The sequence below is a fragment of the Rutidosis leptorrhynchoides genome, chromosome 2 (assembly GCF_046630445.1).
Source record: "Rutidosis leptorrhynchoides isolate AG116_Rl617_1_P2 chromosome 2, CSIRO_AGI_Rlap_v1, whole genome shotgun sequence".
Taxonomy (NCBI): domain Eukaryota; kingdom Viridiplantae; phylum Streptophyta; class Magnoliopsida; order Asterales; family Asteraceae; genus Rutidosis; species Rutidosis leptorrhynchoides.
In genome coordinates this window covers 90,487,110-90,505,345 of record NC_092334.1, presented here as the reverse complement: position 1 = coordinate 90,505,345, position 18,236 = coordinate 90,487,110, and positions in this window count along the sequence as shown.

Genomic DNA, 18,236 nt, shown 5'->3' with positions numbered 1-18,236 from the left:
ACCAGCTGCTATATCGATGTCTTTTCTTGTAGTGATGTCGCATCCTTGGTAGAATATTTGTACTATTTGACAGGTGTCTAAACCATGTTGCGGACATCCTCTTAATAACTTTCCAAATCTTGTCCAAGCCTCATATAGAGTTTCATTTGGCTTCTGTGTGAACGTAACAATTTCTCCTTGAAGTCTCACGGCTTTAGATGCCGGAAAGAATTGTTTGAGAAAATTTTCAACTAAAACGTCCCATGTATCAATCGCCCCTTCAGGTAACGATTCCAACCAATCTTTGGCTTCTCCCTTTAAAGTCCAGGGAAATAACATGAGATATATCTGTTCATCCTCCACTTCTCTTATTTTAAATAGTGTGCAGATCCTATTAAAGGTACGAAGATGTTCATTTGGATCTTCTTTCGGTGCACCACTAAATTGGCATTGATTAGTTACCATATGTAGAATTTGTCTCATAATCTGGCGCATTTATGTCAGGTTGAGTAATTGCGTGACCTTGGCCACTGCGTTTAGCTCTCATTCGATCTTCCATACTTAGAGGTTCCAGATTCTCCATGATTGAATTTGTTGAATCTGAATCACTATAGGATTCTGATTTAATGGTAGGTTCCTCAACAATCTCTGTTTGAATGATTGGTGGTTCCGGAGGAAATATTAATGGTTCAGGATCTATGAATTGTCCCTGAATATTCTCCAGATTCTCAATTGTGAGGTCGGGTTCAAAAAATGGATTATCGGAAATTTGAATTGGAGTACTTGGTTGACTGGATGACGATTCTAAAGAAAAATCAACGGCGATAATATTTGCTAGATGTCTTGATCTGGTTACAGGTGGTGAATGTACAAAAGGTGGTGAACGTTTTGCTCGGTGCATTCACTGAATATCCTATTAGTTATAAAAATAAGAAAAATTATATTAGTTATCAAATTAATAGACTTTTCTGATTTTTCCCACGTTTCGAATATCCGAAAGATGTAGCAGAGGGGCAGGATTCGTTTGGTCTCAATATAATTGAGTACTGTTTGGCTCCAATAACCCGATCCACGTACAAATCCAACTATTACTACGAACCAGAAAATTTTGATGTCTATCAATTTAACCACTTAAAATAATTTTTCGTTTTGAAATTTAAAGAAATTTTAGATAAGAAATAGAAAAAATCTAAGTCCTAAAAACTAGAGCGTCGAGAAATAAGAAAGAAAAAGAGCGCGTCGAAAAACGTCAAAAAATAAAAGGTCGAAAAATAATAGGCGTCGAAAAATAAAAATAAGAAAGTAGCGCGTCGAAACTTAAAAGGAACTAAAAACTAAGAATTAAAAGTTACGTCTAAAGGTATTAAAGCTTAAAGGAATTCTATATCCAAAACGGCAATAACTTAAAAAGGTACTAAAATATAAAAACTGCGTCGCAAAATTCTAGAGCACCTAAATCTTAGTCTAAAGAAAAAGCACTTAAGGGATTTTACGGCAAAGCCTAAAAATCTAGAAATAAAAATAACTATGGCACAAACTATGACTTAAAACTAAATACGAACGAAAAATACAAATATTACGAATAAACGATTAAAAGGGTACGAAATTTTTAAAAATAAAACTTAAAGTTGTAAAAATACAATTTTTATAAAAATATTATTTTTATATTATTATTTTTATATAATTATTAATTTTATAAATAATAAAACTAATTTAAACTAAATATTACAAATTAAATAAAATTAAAACTAATTAATAAAATAACTAACCCTAATTAGGGTTTAATAATAATAATATTTATTAAATTAAACCCCAAATCGTAATTAATGCTGTTTGAGGTTTGACCTGTCAGTATCCTCCGCGAGTGCGGATCCTAGTTGGCAAAAGGTACCGCGAGTGCGGATACCTCAGATACAGATCAGATGAGGTGCTCGTGCAGGTTCAGTGTTTTTATTTATTTATTTTTTTAATTTTTTTGTTTTTAATATATATAAAATATAACTATAAATTATTACTTTTTTTTATAACTTTTTCACAATAAAAAAATAAACTTTTTAATTTAACTAAACTTAAAAATATATAGATATATTTTTCTTTTTCTTGTATTTTTAATATTTAAAACGTATATTTTTGCAGAAATAGATTACGACTTAATAATTTTTTTTTATATAGCGTTTCACTTCGGCGTTGAACTTTCCCCGGCAGCGGCGCCAAAAATACTTGATGTGTGCGAGGTGTACTAGGAAATAGTATTATTTTTACAACGAAATACTATTAAATACGATACAATTTTACACAAGTTATTTATTTATTTATAGAGTGGATATACCTAAACCTTGCTACAACACTTATAGGCAGTGTACCTAATCGTACAGTTTTGTAGTTTTTAGTAAGTCCGGTTCGTCCATAGGGAACTAGCCAAGTTTAACGTTATATTTTTAAAAACTATATCTGTATAAATATATATATATATATATATATATATATATATATATATATATATATATATATATATATATATATATATATATATATATATATATATATATATATATATATATATATATATATATATATATATATATAAGTAGTATTATTATTATTATAAAAGGGGGTTTTTACCGTTTAAAGACCGGTTGTCGCAGTTAAAACCTAATGTAAAATATTAAATAAATAAAAGACTTAATTTAAAGCGTAATGTAAATAACGATAATAAAATTGTGATAAATAAAAGTGCGATAATTAAAAAATACGATAATTAAAAGTGCAATTAAATATAATGACAATAAATAAAAGAGCGATAATTAGAAGTGCAATTAAATATGAAAATAAAGGAATTATGCTTATTTAAACTTCCATAATTATGATGTTTGACGTGTTGATTTTAGTTTATTCCCATGGGTTAATTGTTCTTTGTCCTGGATTATTTAATATGTCCGTCTGGTTTTTGTCCATAACAGTCCATCAGTCATAAATATAAAGTGCGAGTGTCCTCGTCAAATTATTCTTATATCCGAAGTCAAATATTCCAACTAATTGGGGACTTAAACTGTAACAAGGTTTTAATACTTTGTTAACAATTACACCAAGTGTCCTTGTATATAATTTCACCCTTGTTTTAATAATTCTAGTGACTATTAATCCATTCCCGTGTCCGGTTAAATGAACGATTATTCGTACATATAAATACCCCGCCCATCGTGTCCGATTGAGTGTATATGGTTATTTATAGGTATGTCCAATTGTGAATCTTTATATTAAAATTAACAAACTATCATTTAGTTAAACAAATATAAACCCCATTAATAGCCCATAGTCTAATTTCCACAAGTGTCGTTCTTTTGTCCAAACCCCAATTATGGTACAAAGCCCAATTACCCAATTTTAATATTTTTAGCCCAACATCATGATTACTTCGGCTTAAATAAGCATAATAATAACTTAGCTACGAGACATTAATGAAAATAACATAAACATAACTTACAGTGGTTAAAAATAGCGTAGCGTTACACGGACAGAGTTCCGACTTACAAGACCTTAAAACATTCGACTAACCCAACCTTATTATTATCACTAACGTAAAATTAAAATTACAAATTGAGATTACTAATTGGAGTGATACTTGGTACATGGAGTTTTTAAGAAAAAGAAAAGAAAATAAATATATGTGTATATAAAACGTCCGAAAATGCTGAATTTATAGATCCTGATGTAGTGACCCGAACTTTTCCATGTTTATATATATATATTAAATGAAATTGTTATTTACATGATTAAGTGTTTCCAACATGTTAAGCAATCAAATTTGTTAAGACTTGATTAATTGAAATAGGTTTCATATAGACAATTGACCACCCAAGTTGACCGGTGATTCACGAACGTTAAAACTTGTAAAAACTATACGATGACATATATATGGTTATATATATAGTTAACATGATTTTATTATAAGTATGTATCTCATTAGGTATTTTAACAATGGGTTATATACATAAAAATGAGACTATTAATTTAAGAAACTCGAAAACGATATATATAACGATTATCGTTATAACAACGTCTTACTAGGTACATATGAATCATATTAAGATATTGATATACTTGGTTAATTATGTTAAATGATAAGTAAATATATTATTAAGTGTATTAACAATGAAATACATATGTAAAAATAAGACTACTAACTTAATGATTTCGAAACGAGACATATATGTAACGATTATCGTTGTAACGACATTTAACTGTATGTACATCATACTAAGATATATTATATATCATAATATCATGATAATATAACAATTTAACATCTCATTTGTTATAATAAACAATGGGTTAACAACATTCAACAAGATCGTTAACCTAAAGGTTTCAAAACAACATTTACATGTAACGACTAACGATGACTTAACGACTCAGTTAAAATGTATATACATGTAGTGTTTTAATATGTATTCATACACTTTTTAAAGACTTCAAGACACTTATCAAAATACTTCTACTTAACAAAAATGCTTACAATTACATCCTCGTTCAGTTTCATCAACAATTCTACTCGTATGCACCCGTATTCGTACTAGTACAATACACAGCTTTTAGATGTATGTACTATTGGTATATAAACTCTAATTATCAGCTCTTAGCAGCCCATGTGAGTCACCTAACACATGTGGGAACCATCATTTGGCAACTAGCATGAAATATCTCATAAAATTACAAAAATATGAGTAATCATTCATGACTTATTTACGTGAAAACAAAATTACATATCATTTATATCTAATCCATACACCAACGACCAAAAACACCTACAAACACTTTTATTCTTCAATTTTATTCATGTGATTGATCTCTCTCAAGTTCTATCTTCAAGTTCTAAGTGTTCTTCATAAATTCCAAACGTTCTAGTTTCATAAAATCAAGAATACTTCCAAGATTGCAAGTTTACTTCCAAGTTTTCTAAATCCATTCCAAGTAATCATCCAAGATCAAGAAACCTTTGTTACTTACAGTAGGTTATCTTTCTAATACAAGGTAATAATCATATTCAAACTTTAATTCAATTTCTATAACTATAACAATCTTATTTCGAGTGGAAATCTTACTTGAAATTGTTTTCGTGTCATGATTCTGCTTCAAGAACTTTCAAGCCATCCAAGGATTCTTTGAAGCTAGATCTATTTTTCTCCTTTCCAGTAGGTTTATCCAAGGAACTTGAGGTAGTAATGATGTTCATAACATCATTCGATTCATACATATTAAGCTATCTTATTCGAAGGCTTAAACTTGTAATCACTAGAACATAGTTTAGTTAATTCTAAACTTGTTCGCAAATAAAAGTTAATCCTTCTAACTTGACTTTTAAAATCAACTAAACATATGTTCTATATCTATATGATATTCTAACTTAATGATTTAAAACCTGGAAACACAAAAAACACCGTAAAACCGGATTTACGCCGTCGTAGTAACACCGCGGGCTGTTTTGGGTTAGTTAATTAAAAACTATGATAAACTTTGATTTAAAAGTTGTTATTCTGAGAAAATTATTTGTATTATGAACATGAAACTATATCTAAAAATTATGGTTAAACTCAAAGTGGATGTATGTTTTCTAAAATGGTAATCTAGACGTCGTTCTTTCGACTGAAATGACTACCTTTACAAAAACGACTTGTAACTTATTTTTATGACTATAAACCTATACTTTTTCTGTTTAGATTCATAAAATAGAGTTCAATATGAAACCATAGCAATTTGATTCACTCAAAACGGATTTAAAATGAAGAAGTTATGGGTAAAACAAGATTGGATAATTTTTCTCATTTTAGCTACGTGAAAATTGGTAACAAATCTATTCCAACCATAACTTAATCAACTTGTATTGTATATTATGTAATCTTGAGATACCATAGACACATATACAATGTTTCGACCTATCATGTCGACACATCTATATATATTTCGGAACAACCATAGACACTCTATATGTGAATGTTGGAGTTAGCTATACAGGGTTGAGGTTGATTCCAAAATATATATAGTTTGAGTTGTGATCAATACTGAGATACGTATACACTGGGTCGTGGATTGATTCAAGATAATATTTATTGATTTATTTCTGTACATCTAACTGTAGACAACTAGTTGTAGGTTACTAACGAGGACAGCTGACTTAATAAACTTAAAACATCAAAATATATTAAAAGTGTTGTAAATATATTTTGAACATACTTTGATATATATGTATATATTTTTATAGGTTCGTGAATCAACCAGTGGTCAAGTCTTACTTCCCGACGAAGTAAAAATCTGTGAAAGTGAGTTATAGTCCCACTTTTAAAATCTAATATTTTTGGGATGAGAATACATGCAGGTTTTATAAATGATTTACAAAATAGACACAAGTACGTGAAACTACATTCTATGGTTGAATTATCGAAATCGAATATGCCCCTTTTTATTAAGTCTGGTAATCTAAGAATTAGGGAACAGACACCCTAATTGACGCGAATCCTAAAGATAGATCTATTGGGCCTAACAAACCCTATCCAAAGTACCGGATGCTTTAGTACTTCGAAATTTATATCATATCCGAAGGGTGTCCCGGAATGATGGGGATATTCTTATATATGCATCTTGTTAATGTCGGTTACCAGGTGTTCACCATATGAATGATTTTTATCTCTATGTATGGGATGTGTATTGAAATATGAAATCTTGTGGTCTATTGTTACGATTTGATATATATAGGTTAAACCTATAACTCACCAACATTTTTGTTGACGTTTAAAGCATGTTTATTCTCAGGTGAATACTAAGAGCTTCCGCTGTTGCATACTAAAATAAGGACAAGATTTGGAGTCCATGTTTGTATGATATTGTGTAAAAATTGCATTCAAGAAACTGATTTCGATGTAACATATTTGTATTGTAAACCATTATGTAATGGTCGTGTGTAAACAGGATATTTTAGATTATCATTATTTGATAATCTACGTAAAGCTTTTTAAACCTTTATTTATGAAATAAAGGTTATGGTTTGTTTTAAAAATGAATGCAGTCTTTGAAAAACGTCTCATATAGAGGTCAAAACCTCGCAACGAAATCAATTAATATGGAACGTTTTTAATCAATAAGAACGGGACATTTCAGTTGGTATCAGAGCGTTGGTCTTAGAGAACCAGAAAATTTGCATTAGTGTGTCTTATCGAGTTTGTTAGGATGCATTAGTGAGTCTGGACTTCGACCGTGATTTTTTTAAAAATGATTGCTTAACATTTTTGTTGGAAACTATATATTATTAACATGTATATATTATGTGATATATTAATCTCTTAACATGTTTGATATTGTGTGATAGATGTCTACCTCTAGCATAAATTCCATTGACTCACCTAATAATAACGAAGAGTCGAATATATATTGGACTAATTCACAAGTTTCCGAAGAAGAACCGGAAGAAGAATCCGAACCGGAAGAAGAATCAGAACCGGAAGAGGAGGAACCGGAGGAGGAAATAGAACCGGTGGGGGAAATAATAAAACGGTTAAGTAAAAGAAAATCCTCAACCAACCGACCAAGGTTAATTATGGTCAATGGTGTTTCCGCCAAGGAAGCAAAATATTGGGAGGATTACCAATTCTCCGATGAATCGGATTTCGACGAGAATTCCGATGATGTTATAGAAATTACCCCAACTGAATTTAAAAAAAGCAAAAGAAAATAATAAGGGAAAGGGCATAAAAATAGAGAAATCTAATTCCAACCCCGATGAACTTTATATGTATCGTCAACTCCCGAAGTTCTTAAGTTGTAACAATGACCCGGGAACCTCTAAACCACCAGGTTTTTCTAAACCGTTGTGGAAAACGACAGCTAGTATTAGGGGAACATCATATATCCCTAGAAACTTGGCAAAACGAACCAAAACCAAAGAAGAAGAAACGAGCGAGTCGGAATAAGATAGTTGTATTCGTGTGGTATAATATATGTAATATAGTATGCTTATGCTTTATGATATATGTAAAAATTGCTTGTATTAATAAGTATTTTTTTTATGAATCTAACTCTTGTCTATTTTACAGTTTAAAAACACAAAATGGATAGACAACCCAATATTTTAAGAGACCTACCCGGAAACATGATTGATGAAATCTTGTCTAGAGTCGGTCAGAATTCCTCGGCACAACTATTTAAGGCGAGATCAGTTTGTAAGACATTCGAAGAACGTTCCAAGAATGCCTTGGTTTATAAGAGACTTTCGTTTGAAAGATGGGGGATATCACATTGGGAAACCCATAAGTTACGATGTGTTTACTTTGACGCATATATTGCGGGGAACCCAAATGCTATTTTACGCAACGGGTTAAGAAATTATTTTGACTCAATGTATCCGAATATAGGACTTCATGATTTAGAAAAAGCGGCTAACATGCAACATAAAGAAGCATGCTATGCTTACGGGTTAGTAATGTTCGCTTCTCACCAAAGTGAGAAAAAGAACATCGGACTACAGCTATTAAACAAAACGTTCCCACAAGTGACAGAGTCGGTAATTGGGGTAAGAAATGAGGTTTTTAGGTTATTACGAGACTGTTGGTCATTACGTAACCCTCGTCCCTTTGACGACGTTACAACACGCTGTCTTATCAACGGCCATAACGGTTATGTTCCACAAGACCAAGGATGGGAAGTAGTCCTAGTAAAACCAGAATGCATGACTTGTTTCTGGATGTATGAATTACGTGTCTTTATTGCCTTTGCTGAACGACTTGTGTACTAGCTAGAATTATCTTCACAACTATCTTGTATCAAAGTTATTGTGTGCTATATTTCATGCTTTATGTAAAATAAGCGGTATTGTAAGTTTGTAATATATTGTATAAAAGTTTGAACGCGAAATATTATTATAATCAGTTTTTCATATAGAATTGTAGTAGTTGAATTGTATATTAGCTACTAAGTATGAACTTAACGGGTAGGTACTACCCGAATTTAAACTTATAAAACGCTAATATGAAGAAAAAGATTTTATAAATGAGTTCATATTATGCTACGAAATACTATTAACTACCCTTAATATTCTGTATGATTAACTTGTTCCATTTGACTATTTTGAAGGAAATGGCACCGACTACTCGACACACCGTGAATATGAATGAAGAGGAATTCCGTACTTTTCTAGCTTCAAACATAGCCGCAGTACAGGCTGCGCTACATACCAACAATAACCTTGGATCTAGCAGTACAGGAAATCGTGTAGGATGCACCTACAAAGAATTCACTGCCTGCAAACCTTTGGAATTTGATGGAACCGAAGGACCGATCGGATTGAAACGGTGGACCGAGAAGGTCGAATCGGTGTTTGCCATAAGTAAGTGTACTGAAGAGGACAAAGTGAAGTACGCTACTCATACCTTCTCAGGTTCTGCGTTAACATGGTGGAATACCTATCTAGAGCAAGTGGGAGAAGATGATGCTTACGCACTACCGTGGTAAGCATTCAAGCACTTGATGAACGAGAAGTACCGTCCCAGAACCGAGGACAATAAGCTCAAGACAGAACTTAGAGGGTTACGAACCCAAGGATTTGATATTACCACGTATGAAAGACGATTCACAAAATTGTGCCTATTATGTCCGGGAGCGTTCGAAGATGAGGAAGAGAAGATCGACGCGTTTGTGAAAGGATTACCGGAAAGAATCCAAGAAGATATAAGTTCACATGAGCCCGCCTCCATACAACAGGCATGTAGAATGGCTCACAAACTAGTGAACCAGATTGAGGAAAGAATTAAAGAACAGACGACTGAAGAGGCCAATGTGAAGCAAGTCAAAAGAAAGTGGGAGGAAAACGGTGATAAGAATCACCAATACAACAACAACAGCAATTACAATAATAATCGCAACAATTATCCCAACAATCGCAACATCAATCATAACTACAACAAACGGCCCAACAACAACAACAACAACAACAACAACAACAACAACAACAATCATCCCAACAACAATAACAACCGCAACAACAACAACAATCAGAAACAGCTATGCCAAAGGTGTGAAAAGTATCACTCGGGGTTCTGCACCAAATTTTGCAACAAGTGTAAAAGAAATGGTCATAGCGCGGCGAAGTGTGAGGTCTATGGACCAGGGGTTAACAGAACGAAAGGAACAAATGGTGTCGGAACGAGTAATTACGGAGCAAGTAGTGTCAGAGCAAGTTATGCCAATGTAGTTTGTTATAAATGTGGAAAACCGGGCCACATTATTAGAAATTGCCCGAACCAGGAGAACACGAATGGACAAGGCCGCGGAAGAGTTTTCAATATTAATGCGGCAGAGGCACAGGAAGACCCGGAGCTTGTTACGGGTACGTTTCTTATTGACAATAAATCTGCTTACGTTTTATTTGATTCGGGTGCGGATAGAAGCTATATGAGTAGAGATTTTTGTGCTAAATTAAGTTGTCCATTGACGCCGTTGGATAGTAAATTTTTACTCGAATTAGCAAATGGTAAATTAATTTCAGCAGATAATATATGCCGAAATCGAGAAATTAAACTGGGTAGCGAAATATTTAAGATTGATTTGATACCAGTAGAGTTAGGGAGTTTTGATGTAATAGTTGGCATGGACTGGCTGAAGAAGGTGAAAGCAGAGATCGTATGTTATAAAAATGCAATTCGCATTGTACGAGAAGAAGGAGAACCCTTAATGGTGTACGGAGAAAAGGGCAACATGAAGCTACATCTTATTAGTAATTTGAAGGCACAAAAACTAATAAGAAAAGGTTGCTATGCTGTTCTTGCACACGTCGAGAAAGTACAAACTGAAGAAAAGAGCATCAATGATGTTCCCGTCGCAAAAGAATTTCCCGATGTATTTCCGAAAGAATTATCGGGATTACCCCCACATCGATCCGTTGAATTTCAAATAGATCTTGTACCAGGAGCTGCACCAATAGCTCGTGCTCCTTACAGACTCGCACCCAGCGAGATGAAAGAACTGCAAAGCCAATTACAAGAACTTTTAGAGCGTGGTTTCATTCGACCAAGCACATCACCGTGGGGAGCTCCTGTTTTGTTTGTCAAGAAGAAAGATGGTACATTCAGGTTGTGTATCGACTATCGAGAGTTGAACAAACTTACCATCAAGAACCGCTACCCACTACCGAGAATCGACGACTTATTTGATCAACTACAAGGCTCGTCTGTTTATTCAAAGATTGACTTACGTTCCGGGTATCATCAAATGCGGGTGAAAGAAGATGATATTCCAAAGACTGCTTTCAGAACACGTTACGGTCATTACGAGTTTATGGTCATGCCGTTTGGTTTAACTAATGCACCAGCTGTGTTCATGGACCTTATGAACCGAGTGTGTGGACCATACCTTGACAAGTTTGTCATTGTTTTCATTGATGACATACTTATTTACTCAAAGAATGACCAAGAACACGGTGAACATTTGAGAAAGGTGTTAGAAGTATTGAGGAAGGAAGAATTGTACGCTAAATTTTCAAAGTGTGCATTTTGGTTGGAAGAAGTTCAATTCCTCGGTCACATACTGAACAAAAAAGGTATTAAGGTGGATCCGGCAAAGATAGAAACTGTTGAAAAGTGGGAAACCTCAAAAACTCCAAAACACATACGCCAGTTTTTAGGACTAGCTGGTTACTACAGAAGGTTCATCCAAGACTTTTCCAGAATAGTAAAACCCTTGACTGCATTAACGCATAAAGGGAAGAAATTTGAATGGAAGGATGAACAAGAGAAAGCGTTTCAGTTATTGAAGAAAAAGCTAACTACGGCACCTATATTGTCATTGCCTGAAGGGAATGATGATTTTGTGATTTATTGTGACGCATCAAAGCAAGGTCTCGGCTGTGTATTAATGCAACGAACGAAGGTGATTGCTTATGCGTCTAGACAATTGAAGATTCACGAGCAAAATTATACGACGCATGATTTGGAATTAGGCGCGGTTATTTTTGCATTAAAGACTTGGAGGCACTACTTATATGGGGTCAAAAGTATTATATATACCAACCACAAAAGTCTTCAACACATATTTAATCAGAAACAACTGAATATGAGGCAGCGTAGGTGGATTGAATTGTTGAATGATTACGACTTTGAGATTCGTTACCACTCGGGGAAGGCAAATGTGGTAGCCGACGCCTTGAGCAGGAAGGACAGAGAACCCATTCGAGTAAAATCTATGAATATAATGATTCATAATAACCTTACTACTCAAATAAAGGAGGCGCAACAAGGAGTTTTAAAAGAGGGAAATTTAAAGGATGAAATACCCAAAGGATCGGAGAAGCATCTTAATATTCGGGAAGACGGAACCCGGTATAGGGCTAAAAGAATTTGGGTACCAAAATTTGGAGATATGAGAGAAATGGTACTTAGAGAAGCTCATAAAACCAGATACTCAATACATCCTGGAACGGGGAAGATGTACAAGGATCTTAAGAAACATTTTTGGTGGCCAGGTATGAAAGACGATATTGCTAAATATGTAGGAGAATGTTTGACGTGTTCTAAGGTCAAAGCTGAACATCAGAAACCATCAGGTCTACTACAACAACCTGAAATCCCGGAATGGAAATGGGAAAACATTACCATGGATTTTATTACTAAATTGCCAAGGACTGCAAGTGGTTATGATACTATTTGGTAATAGTTGATCGTCTCACCAAGTCAGCACACTTCCTGCCAATAAGAGAAGATGACAAGATGGAGAAGTTAGCACGACTGTATTTGAAGGAAGTCGTCTTCAGACATGGAATACCAATCTCTATTATCTCTGATAGGGATGGCAGATTTATTTCAAGATTCTGGCAGACATTACAGCAAGCATTGGGAACTCGTCTAGACATGAGTACTGCCTATCATCCACAAACTGATGGGCAGAGCGAAAGGACGATACAAACGCTTGAAGACATGCTACGAGCTTATGTTATTGATTTCGGAAACAGTTGGGATCGACATCTACCGTTAGCAGAATTTTCCTACAACAACAGCTACCATTCAAGCATTGAGATGGCGTCATTTGAAGCACTTTATGGTAGAAAGTGCAGGTCTCCGATTTGTTGGAGTGAAGTGGGGGATAGACAGATTACGGGTCCGGAGATAATACAAGAAACTACCGAGAAGATCATCCAAATTCAACAACGGTTGAAAACCGCCCAAAGTCGACAAAAGAGCTACGCTGACATTAAAAGAAAAGATATAGAATTTGAAATTGGAGAGATGGTCATACTTAAAGTTGCACCTTGGAAAGGCGTTGTTCGATTTGGTAAACGAGGGAAATTAAATCCAAGGTATATTGGACCATTCAAGATTATTGATCGTGTCTGACCAGTAGCTTACCGACTTGAGTTACCTCACCAACTCGCGGCTGTACATAACACTTTCCACGTCTCGAATTTGAAGAAATGTTTGGCTAAAGAAGATCTCACTATTCCGTTAGAAGAAATCCAAATCAACAAAAAAACTTCAATTTATCGAAGAACCCGTCGAAATAATGGATCGTGAGGTTAAAAGACTTAAGCAAAACAAGATACCAATTGTTAAGGTTCGATGGAATGCTCGTAGAGGACCCGAGTTCACCTGGGAACGAGAAGATCAGATGAAGAAGAAATACCCGCATTTATTTCCAGAAGATACGTCAACACCTCCAACTTCTTAAAATTTCGGGACGAAATTTATTTAACGGGTAGGTACTGTAGTGACCCGAACTTTTCCATGTTTATATATATATATATTAAATTAAATTGTTATTTACATGATTAAGTGTTTCCAACATGTTAAGCAATCAAACTTGTTAAGACTTGATTAATTGAAATAGGTTTCATATAGACAATTGACCACCCAAGTTGACCGGTGATTCACGAACGTTAAAACTTGTAAGAACTATACGATGACATATATATGGTTATATATATAGTTAACATGATTTTATTATAAGTATGTATCTCATTAGGTATTTTAACAATGGGTTATATACATAAAAATGAGACTATTAATTTAAGAAACTCGAAAACGATATATATAACGATTATCGTTATAACAACGTCTTACTAGGTACATATGAATCATATTAAGATATTGATACACTTGGTTAATTATGTTAAATGATAAGTAAATATATTATTAAGTGTATTAACAATGAAATACATATGTAAAAATAAGACTACTAACTTAATGATTTCGAAACGAGACATATATGTAACGATTATCGTTGTAACGACATTTAACTGTATATACATCATACTAAGATATATTATATATCATAATATCATGATAATATAACAATTTAACATCTCATTTGTTATAATAAACAATGGGTTAACAACATTCAACAAGATCGTTAACCTAAAGGTTTCAAAACAACATTTACATGTAACGACTAACGATGACTTAACGACTCAGTTAAAATGTATATACATGTAGTGTTTTAATATGTATTCATACACTTTCGAAAGACTTCAAGACACTTATCAAAATACTTCTACTTAACAAAAATGCTTACAATTACATCCTCGTTCAGTTTCATCAACAATTCTACTCGTATGCACCCGTATTCGTACTCATACAATACACAGCTTTTAGATGTATGTACTATTGGTATATAAACTCCAATGATCAGCTCTTAGCAGCCCATGTGAGTCGCCTAACACATGTGGGAACCATCATTTGGCAACTAGCATGAAATATCTCATAAAATTACAAAAATATGAGTAATCATTCATGACTTATTTACATGAAAACAAAATTACATATCCTTTATATCTAATCCATACACCAACGACCAAAAACACCTACAAACACTTTTATTCTTCAATTTTCTTCATGTGATTGATCTATCTCAAGTTCTATCTTCAAGTTCTAAGTGTTCTTCATAAATTCCAAACGTTCTAGTTTCATAAAATCAAGAATACTTCCAAGATTGCAAGTTTACTTCCAAGTTTTCTAAATCCATTCCAAGTAATCATCCAAGATCAAGAAACCTTTGTTACTTACAGTAGGTTATCTTTCTAATACAAGGTAATAATCATATTCAAACTTTAATTCAATTTCTATAACTATAACAATCTTATTTCGAGTGAAAATCTTACTTGAAATTGTTTTCGTGTCATGATTCTGCTTCAAGAACTTTCAAGTCATCCAAGGATCCTTTGAAGCTAGATCTATTTTTCTCATTTCCAGTAGGTTTATCCAAGGAACTTGAGGTCGTAATGATGTTCATAACATCATTCGATTCTTACATATTAAGCTATCTTATTCGAAGGCTTAAACTTGTAATCACTAAAACATAGTTTAGTTAATTCTAAACTTGTTCGCAAATAAAAGTTAATCCTTCTAACTTGACTTTTAAAATCAACTAAACATATGTTCTATATCTATATGGTATTCTAACTTAATGATTTAAAACCTGGAAACACAAAAAACACCGTAAAACCGAATTTACGCCGTCGTAGTAACACCGCGGGCTGTTTTGGGTTAGTTAATTAAAAACTATGATAAACTTTGATTTAAAAGTTTTTATTCTGAGAAAATTATTTATATTATGAACATGAAACTATATCTAAAAATTATGGTTAAACTCAAAGTGGAAGTATGTTTTCTAAAATGGTCATCTAGACGTCGTTCTTTCGACTGAAATGACTACCTTTACAAAAATGACTTGTAACTTATTTTTCCGACTATAAACCAATACTTTTTCTATTTAGATTCATAAAATAGAGTTCAATATGAAACCATAGCAATTTGATTCACTCAAAACGGATTTAAAATGAAGAAGTTATGGGTAAAACAAGATTGGATAATTTTTCTCATTTTAGCTACGTGAAAATTGGTAACAAATCTATTCCAACCATAACTTAATCAACTTGTATTGTATATTATGTAATCTTGAGATACCATAGACACATATACAATGTTTCGACCTATCATGTCGACACATCTATATATATTTCGGAACAACCATAGACACTCTATATGTGAATGTTGGAGTTAGCTATACAGGGTTGAGGTTGATTCCAAAATATATATAGTTTGAGTTGTGATCAATACTGAGATACGTATACACTGGGTCGTGGATTGATTCAAGATAATATTTATCGATTTATTTCTGTACATCTAACTGTGGACAACTAGTTGTAGGTTACTAACGAGGACAGCAGACTTAATAAACTTAAAACATCAAAATATATTAAAAGTGTTGTAAATATATTTTGAACATACTTTGATATATATGTATATATTGTTATAGGTTCGTGAATCAACCAGTGGTCAAGTCTTACTTCCCGACGAAGTAAAAATCTGTGAAAGTGAGTTATAGTCCCACTTTTAAAATCTAATATTTTTGGGATGAGAATACATGCAGATTTTATAAATGATTTACAAAATAGACACAAGTACGTGAAACTACATTCTATGGTTGAATTATCGAAATCGAATATGCCCCTTTTTATTAAGTCTGGTAATCTAAGAATTAGGGAACAGAAACCCTAATTGACGCGAATCCTAAAGATAGATCTATTGGGCCTAACAAACCCCATCCAAAGTACCGGATGCTTTAGTACTTCGAAATTTATATCATATCCGAAGGGTGTCCCGGAATGATGGGGATATTCTTATATATGCATCTTGTTAATGTCAGTTACTAGGTGTTCACCATATGAATGATTTTTATCTCTATGTATGGGATGTGTATTGAAATATGAAATCTTGTGGTCTATTGTTATGATTTGATATATATAGGTTAAACCTATAACTCACCAACATTTTTGTTGACGTTTAAAGCATGTTTATTCTCAGGTGAATACTAAGAGCTTCCGCTGTTGCATACTAAAATAAGGACAAGATTTGGAGTCCATGTTTGTATGATATTGTGTAAAAACTGCATTCAAGAAACTGATTTCGATGTAACATATTTGTATTGTAAACCATTATGTAATGGTCGTGTGTAAATAGGATATTTTAGATTATCATTATTTGATAATCTACGTAAAGCTTTTTAAACCTTTATTTATGAAATAAAGGTTATGGTTTGTTTTAAAAATGAATGCAGTCTTTGAAAAACGTCTCATATAGAGGTCAAAACCTCGCAACGAAATCAATTAATATGGAACGTTTTTAATCAATAAGAACGGGACATTTCACCTGACTTCACTGTAGACCTCCGCGAGTGCTGAGGTTTCCTTCACAAAAGTACCGCGAGTGCGGAGGTATGGAATACAGCTCATCTCTTGATTTAAACGTGGGCTGCTGTATTTTTTTAATATATATATAATATATATATATATATATATATATATATATATATATATATATATATATATATATATATATATATATATATATATATATATATATAATATATAATTATATATATATATTATATTATATTCTTGTGCATAGTTGACTTGTAATTTTTGGTCCTTTGCGTCGCGCACTGAAAGTTGACTTTGGTCCCGGTTCCGGATTTTTGAACGTCCTTGCGTACAATTTAATATCTTGTACTTTGCGTTTCGCGTCTTGTACTCTTGTAATTTTGAGACATTTCTCATCAATAATTGGAATCACTTTTGTACTTTTGAGCTTTTTGGTCGTTTGCGTCTTCAATTCGTTGAATCTGTCTTTTGTCTTCACCTTTTATTATTTAAACGAATATCACTTGTAAATAGAACAATTGCAACTAAAAGCTTGTCTTCCTTGAGGGATAATGCTATGAAATATATGTTCATTTGTAGTATTATCAGATGCACTAGCAGATTTAGGTGCGAGTGTGAGTGTTATGCCTCTTTCATTATATAAGAGATTAGGAGTAGGTGAGTTAAGTCCAACGGAAATGAGTGTTCGACTCTTTGATCAAACCATTAGGCACCCAGTTGGAATTACTGACAACCTACCCGTTCAAGTGGGTAATTTAACCTTTTTAGTCGAATTTATTGTCATTGACATAGAAGAGGACTCAAACATTCCTCTAATTTTAGTTCGACCATTCTTAGCATCCACCAGGACGTTATTTGATGTAAGAGAGGGTAGAATGACACTTAGTAATGATGAAAAATCGATCACCTTTGTGAGTCGAAAGTCTAAATCTCCACCAACCAAAACCATTGAACCAACAAAAATAATTGGTAAGAACCATGTTGTTTTACCAACTCCAACGGTAGTGCTTAGCAATAATAAAATGCCTAAGTGTGGGAAAGATGAAGTAACACCTAATGATGACCT